The following is a 6004-nucleotide window of genomic DNA, read 5'->3' as shown; positions in this document are numbered from 1 at the left end:
AAAAAAAGGTTTAATGAAGTCATCTCCTTGTTGTGTAGCCTACTGTATGAGTGAATGTGTAAAAACATGTCTGTTACCGTGCTCTATAGAAGCATGCTGGCCTATGTTTTATTTTCACCTGTATTATGTTCTCTATTGGCAATAGCAGACATCAGGTATAAATCAATACAAATCAGGTGTCAAATCCCCTGTTAATATATTAAAATGTAAGAAAAATATAGATATTATATATAGATAGGATGTGTTAGAGAAACACTACACAAAGTATTCCTACAAATCTGTGCACTAGAACAATATGGACACTGTGCTCTAAAAACAATAAGAACACAACCAAAAGGAGATCTATGACCCAAAGCCACTATTTCACCAACATTATCAGTAGTGGGAGAATAATACTGCATATAAACTCCACATTATCAGTAGTGGGAGAATAATACTGCATATAAACTCCACATTATCAGTAGTGGGAGAATAATACTGCATATAAACTCCACATTATCAGTAGTGGGAGAATAATACTGCATATAAACTCCACATTATCAGTAGTGGGAGAATAATACTGCATATAAACTCCACATTATCAGTAGTGGGAGAATAATACTGCATATAAACTCCACATTATCAGTAGTGGGAGAATAATACTGCATATAAACTCCACATTATCAGTAGTGGGAGAATAATACTGCATATAAACTCCACATTATCAGTAGTGGGAGAATAATACTGCATATAAACTCCACATTATCAGTAGTGGGAGAATAATACTGCATATAAACTCCACATTATCAGTAGTGGGAGAATAATACTGCATATTAACTCCACATTATGCTTTGCTTTGCTTTATCTTGGCCAGGTCGCAATTGTAAATGAGAACTTGTTCTCAACTTGCCTACCTGGTTAAATAAAGGTGAAATAAAAAATAAAAAATAATCAGTAGTGGGAGAATAACACTGCATTTGAACTCCACATGAAAACTAGGAACATGTATCCTCTTGACTGGAACAGTATCAGCCCCTTCATTTGCTTTCATGTTTGAATCATCCTTCTGTCAGGTGGCCTAACTCTGATGCATGGTATTGCGACATCTGTCTCTTCAGATAACACTCAAAATCGTCAACACATCATTAACCTAGCTCAATTAGCTGTGGAACACCTGAGCACTGCTACAGTGCTAGCCAACACTCCTGTGGTATCTGTGGTTTCATTTCAGACTAACTAGCACAACTGAATGATGGATGCAACAGTACACACTTATTTTGTAGTATACTTTATAAAGAGTAAATAAATTGCACATAGGGTTTAGTTTACTCAACGTAGGCAATACAAATAGATTGTGTGATGTCTTAGATTTTCCCTGAGAATGTTTTTTGCAATATTATATGAGAATGGTGTTGTTTTTCTTACAATAAATGACCAGTTTGATTTGGTTTTTATACATCACAATACATCTAAGTCATTTAGCCGACACATCATCCAGAATGACTGGCTAAGATGTAAATCCTCCCTGTCTAGGCCTAGTCCCTGTCCCTGGAGTGATTCAAGGACTCATTAGTCAGTTAATATTCCATTATCTCATGTGTAATTGAAATCTCAGGACACTTTAATGACATGGGGCTGCTTTTAGATCTGACAGCGTTAGTTAGTCAAATTATTTATTTTGGAATGAATTGATGCATATAGTGTCAGCATGATATCTTTTGAGACATACATTTGAAAATAAAGCAGGACTGTTCTTTCTGACCTGCAAACAACTTCATGGTCATGATTATAACCCCCATATGACATGCAAAGTAAAGAAAAAAATCCCGCCTTGACGTGGTCACGATAAAGACGTCTTAATCTGGTTGTAATTTGGTTACCTGAAGTCACATGTCATTTTTTTTATCCGAAATGAATGTAATCGTAATGTTGCGTCCCTATCTTGTCCATGGGAGCTGACTGCAGTACCAGTTTTTTTTGCTGGGTTTCACACTCATATAGTTGTACATTAGTTGTCAATGTAAAATGAGTGTTACTCATTAAGACTGGCTCTCTTTCAATTATTCGTTACATGGGGGTTCGCTAGGACCGCCTACTCTCTTGAAGCACCTATCAAAAGCGTATGTTGGAAACAGACAGTTAGAGTGGCGAATGAGGTGAGACCCTCACTTCCAAAAAAATAACCACTCTCCCACCCTCTGCTTATTCTCGCTTTCCTCGTATCAACTGAATATCTGTTTGCCTGCTGAACTGCTCACAAGGGAACCATGAAGGATATCATTGCCGAGCGTAGGTGTTCAGACCCTGTTGAGTACTAACTGGAAGGTTTTTGTTTTAGTGTAGAAATTCCTTTTCAAATTCTCAGTCTCTGTCGGTAGCTAGATTCACTGCTAGCAGTTGAGACTCGGTGAGCCCACACTGCAAGGCTTAAGCTAACTTGGCTAGCTTGCTGAAAGGCAACTAACCTCACTAGCAGTGGTGTAAAGTACATAAGTAAAAGTACTTTAAAGTACTGGTTAAATTGTTTCCTGGGTTATCTGTACTTGATTTTACTATTTATATTTTTGACAACTTTTACTTCTACTTCACTACATTCCTAAAGAAAATCATATATGTTTTACTCCATTAATTTTCCCTGACACCCAAAAGTAGTTGTAGTGGCTTCCGTCGGTAGAAGGAGAGGAGGACCGCTGGGCAGACGGCAGACTCTGGCCTGCTGAGGCGCACAGTAGGCCTGGTGCGTGGTGCCGGAACTGGTGGTACCGGGCTGGAGACACGCACCACAGGGCGAGTGCGTGGAGCAGCAACAGGGCGTACAGGGCTCTGGAGACACACAGGAGGCTTGGTGCGTGGTGCCGGAACTGGTGGTACCGGGCTGGAGACACGCACCACAGGGCGAGTGCGTGGAGGAGGAACAGGGCTCTGGAGACGCACTGGAAGCCTGGTGCATGGTGCCGGAACTGGTGGTACCGGGCTGGAGACACGCACCACAGGGCGAGTGCGTGGAGGAGGAACAGAGCTTACACACCCATGAGAAGTGGGTGATGCCGTATGCTTTCCCTCCTCATCTTTGAGCCCCTCGATGACCAGTTATTTTCCGGTCGGCAGTTACAACCCTGCTTATGACCAGTGCTGGCAGCTATCTTCATACAGGGCATTTACCCAAGCGAACAAAGCAATGTTCTCATTGTCACACCTTGGAGCCTATGGCTTTTCACCTGTCGCCTTCCCTAGAAAGGAGTCCCCATTGTTGTCCAGTACATGAGGTTAGCATCTACTTTTGTAAGGATTGTAGGAGAGCTTGGGCAAGGGTGTCATGCTCTACGCTCGTTGGGCAACCACCTTCGGAAGAGGGACCATTTAATTGATTTATAATGGTGAGGGTAATAGCCTTCAGAGTGGCTTGGAAGGGCCCTTTCCTACAGAGTAGTTGACCTCTTGGTCACTGTTTTTGGGGAAAATCTCATTAAACTGAGATTGTATGCTTCCCCTCACTTTCTTTGAGGTTTTTCCCCCTTTGGGTTGTCTATGCACCTTTTCTGTACATACTCCCTTAGACCTCTGAAGGTTGCTGATGTTGGAACTTCCCTGGCTTCAGAGAGCATTTTTGCAATACGGGAATCGGCCACATCCCCACGTGAGATATCGAAACAAATAATTGAAAGAGAACTTAAGTTTAGTTGCGTAACCCAGGTTCTCTGACATTATGAGTGAGATACAGTGCATTCGGAAAGTGTTCAGTATTCCTTGACTTTTTTCTTTTTTTTTTACATTACATTTTTTTAATGGATTAAATAAATAATTTTCCTCATCAATCTACACACAATACCCCATAATGACAAAGTGAAAACAGGTTTTTAGAAATGTTTGAAAATGTAAATAATTTGTTTTTGCAAATCTATATATAAAAAAGCAGAAATACCTTATTTACATAAGTATTCAGACCCTTTCCTCTGAGACTCGAAATTGAGTTCAGGTGCATCCTGTTTCCATTGATCGTCCTTGAGATTTTTTTGCCACTTGATTGGAGTCCACCTGTGGTAAATTCAATTGATTGGAAATGATTTGGAATGTCACAAACCTGTCTATACAATGCCCCATTGTTGACAGTGCATGTCAGAGCAAAAACCAAGCCATGAGGTTGAAGGAATTGTCGGTAGAGCTCCGAGACAGGATTTTGCAGAGGCACAGATCTGGGTAATGGTACCAAAAATGTCTGCTGCATTGAAGGTGCCCAAGAACACAGTGGCCTCCATCATTATTAAATGGAAGACGTTTGGAACCACCAATACTCTTCCAAGAGCTGGCCGCCCGGCCAAACTGAGCAATCAGGGGAGAAGGGCCTTGGTCAGGGAGGTGACCAAGAACCCAATGGTCACTCTGACAGAGCCCCAGAGTTCCTCTGTAGAGATGGGAGAACCTTCCAGAAGAACAACCATCTCTGCAGCACACCATCAATCAGGCCTTTATGGTACACTGACCAGATGGAAGTTTGCCAAAAGGCACCTAAAGGACTCTGACCATGAGAATCAAGATTCTCTGGTCTGAGGAAACCAAGATTGAACTCTGTGGCCTGAATGCCAATTGTGAAGCATGGTGGTGGCAGCATCACGCTATGGGGATGTTTTTCAGCGGCAGGTACTGGGAGACTAGTCAGGATCGAGAGAAAGATGAATGGAGCAAAGTACAGAGAGATCCTTGATGAAAAGCTGCTCCAGAGCGCCCAAGACCTCAGACTGGGGCAAAGGTTCACCTTTCAACAGGACAACGACCCTAAGCACACAGCCAAGACTTTTCCAACGCAGGAGTGGCTTCGGGACAAGTCTTTGAATGTCCTTGTTTGAATGTCCTTGAGTGGCCCAGTAAGAGCCCGTACTTGAACCCGATCGAACATCTCTGGAGAGACCTGAAAATAGCTGTGCAGCGACGCTCCCCATCCAACCTGACAGAGCTTGAGAGGATCTGCAGAGAAGAATGGGAGAAACTCCCCAAATACAGGTGTGCCAAGCTTGTAGCGTCATACCCAAGAAGATTCAAGGCTGTAATCACTGCCAAAGGTGCTTCAACAAAGTACTGAGTAAAAGGTCTGAATACTTATGTAAATGTGGTATGTCAGTTTTTGATCTTTTATACATTTGCAAAAAAAATCCTAAAAACTATTTTTGCTTTGTCGTTATAGGTTATTGTGTGTAGGTTGATGAGGGGAAAAAATGATTTAATCAATTTTAGAATAAGACTGTAACGTAACAAAATGTGGAAAAAGTCGAGGGGTCTGAATACTGACCGAATGCATTGTATCTCACCACATTCCCCTGCTCGCCAAGAGAGTGAGAAGGAGAAGCATGCTTGGGAATAACCAGAGGGCAGGAGAGTGGTTCCTTTTATGAAAGTGAGGGTCTCACCTCATACGCCACTCGCCACTCGCCACTCGCCACTCTACCAGTCTGTCTCAAATATAAACTGTTGATAGGTACTTCAAAGAGAGTAGCAAACTTCCACGTGAGATATCTCACTCATAATATTAGAGAACCGGTGGGTTATGCAAGCAACCTAACTTTTTATGCCAAATATATTGAAAGACCTCTGACAGTAGGGATTGTAATTCTGTGTATCTATCTCCTAGTCATGCTTTGTAATGTGGCAACTATATGTTTTATCCTTCATGATGCACAAGTCAATGTATCTTCTGATTTGCAACCTTGCTCTAGTTGAAATGCTGTACAGCTCCAGTGCCAGTCCAACTATGATTACGTCATTCTCCTGGGGTTTTTCAATATCCTATGACAGACATTTACAATGAAGGACACGTACATATAAATGGCACATGGCGTAGACTTTTAACCACAACTAAGTGGCTCTCCTGCAAACAACAGACCTTCACCTGCAAATACAGTGAATGCTTGGCTCAACTTGTTGCCACTGACAACATCTGTTGGTAAGTTTGATTCAGCAACTTTTACTGTGATTTGATCAAATGTCAAGTTATGTTTGTAATGTTTAGGCTACTCTGGTAAAGACAAAAGGC

Source organism: Salvelinus namaycush, chromosome 23 (genome assembly GCF_016432855.1).
Source record: "Salvelinus namaycush isolate Seneca chromosome 23, SaNama_1.0, whole genome shotgun sequence".
NCBI classification, from domain to species: domain Eukaryota; kingdom Metazoa; phylum Chordata; class Actinopteri; order Salmoniformes; family Salmonidae; genus Salvelinus; species Salvelinus namaycush.
The sequence above is the reverse complement of the archived record's forward strand: the minus strand, read 5'-3'. Positions refer to the sequence as shown.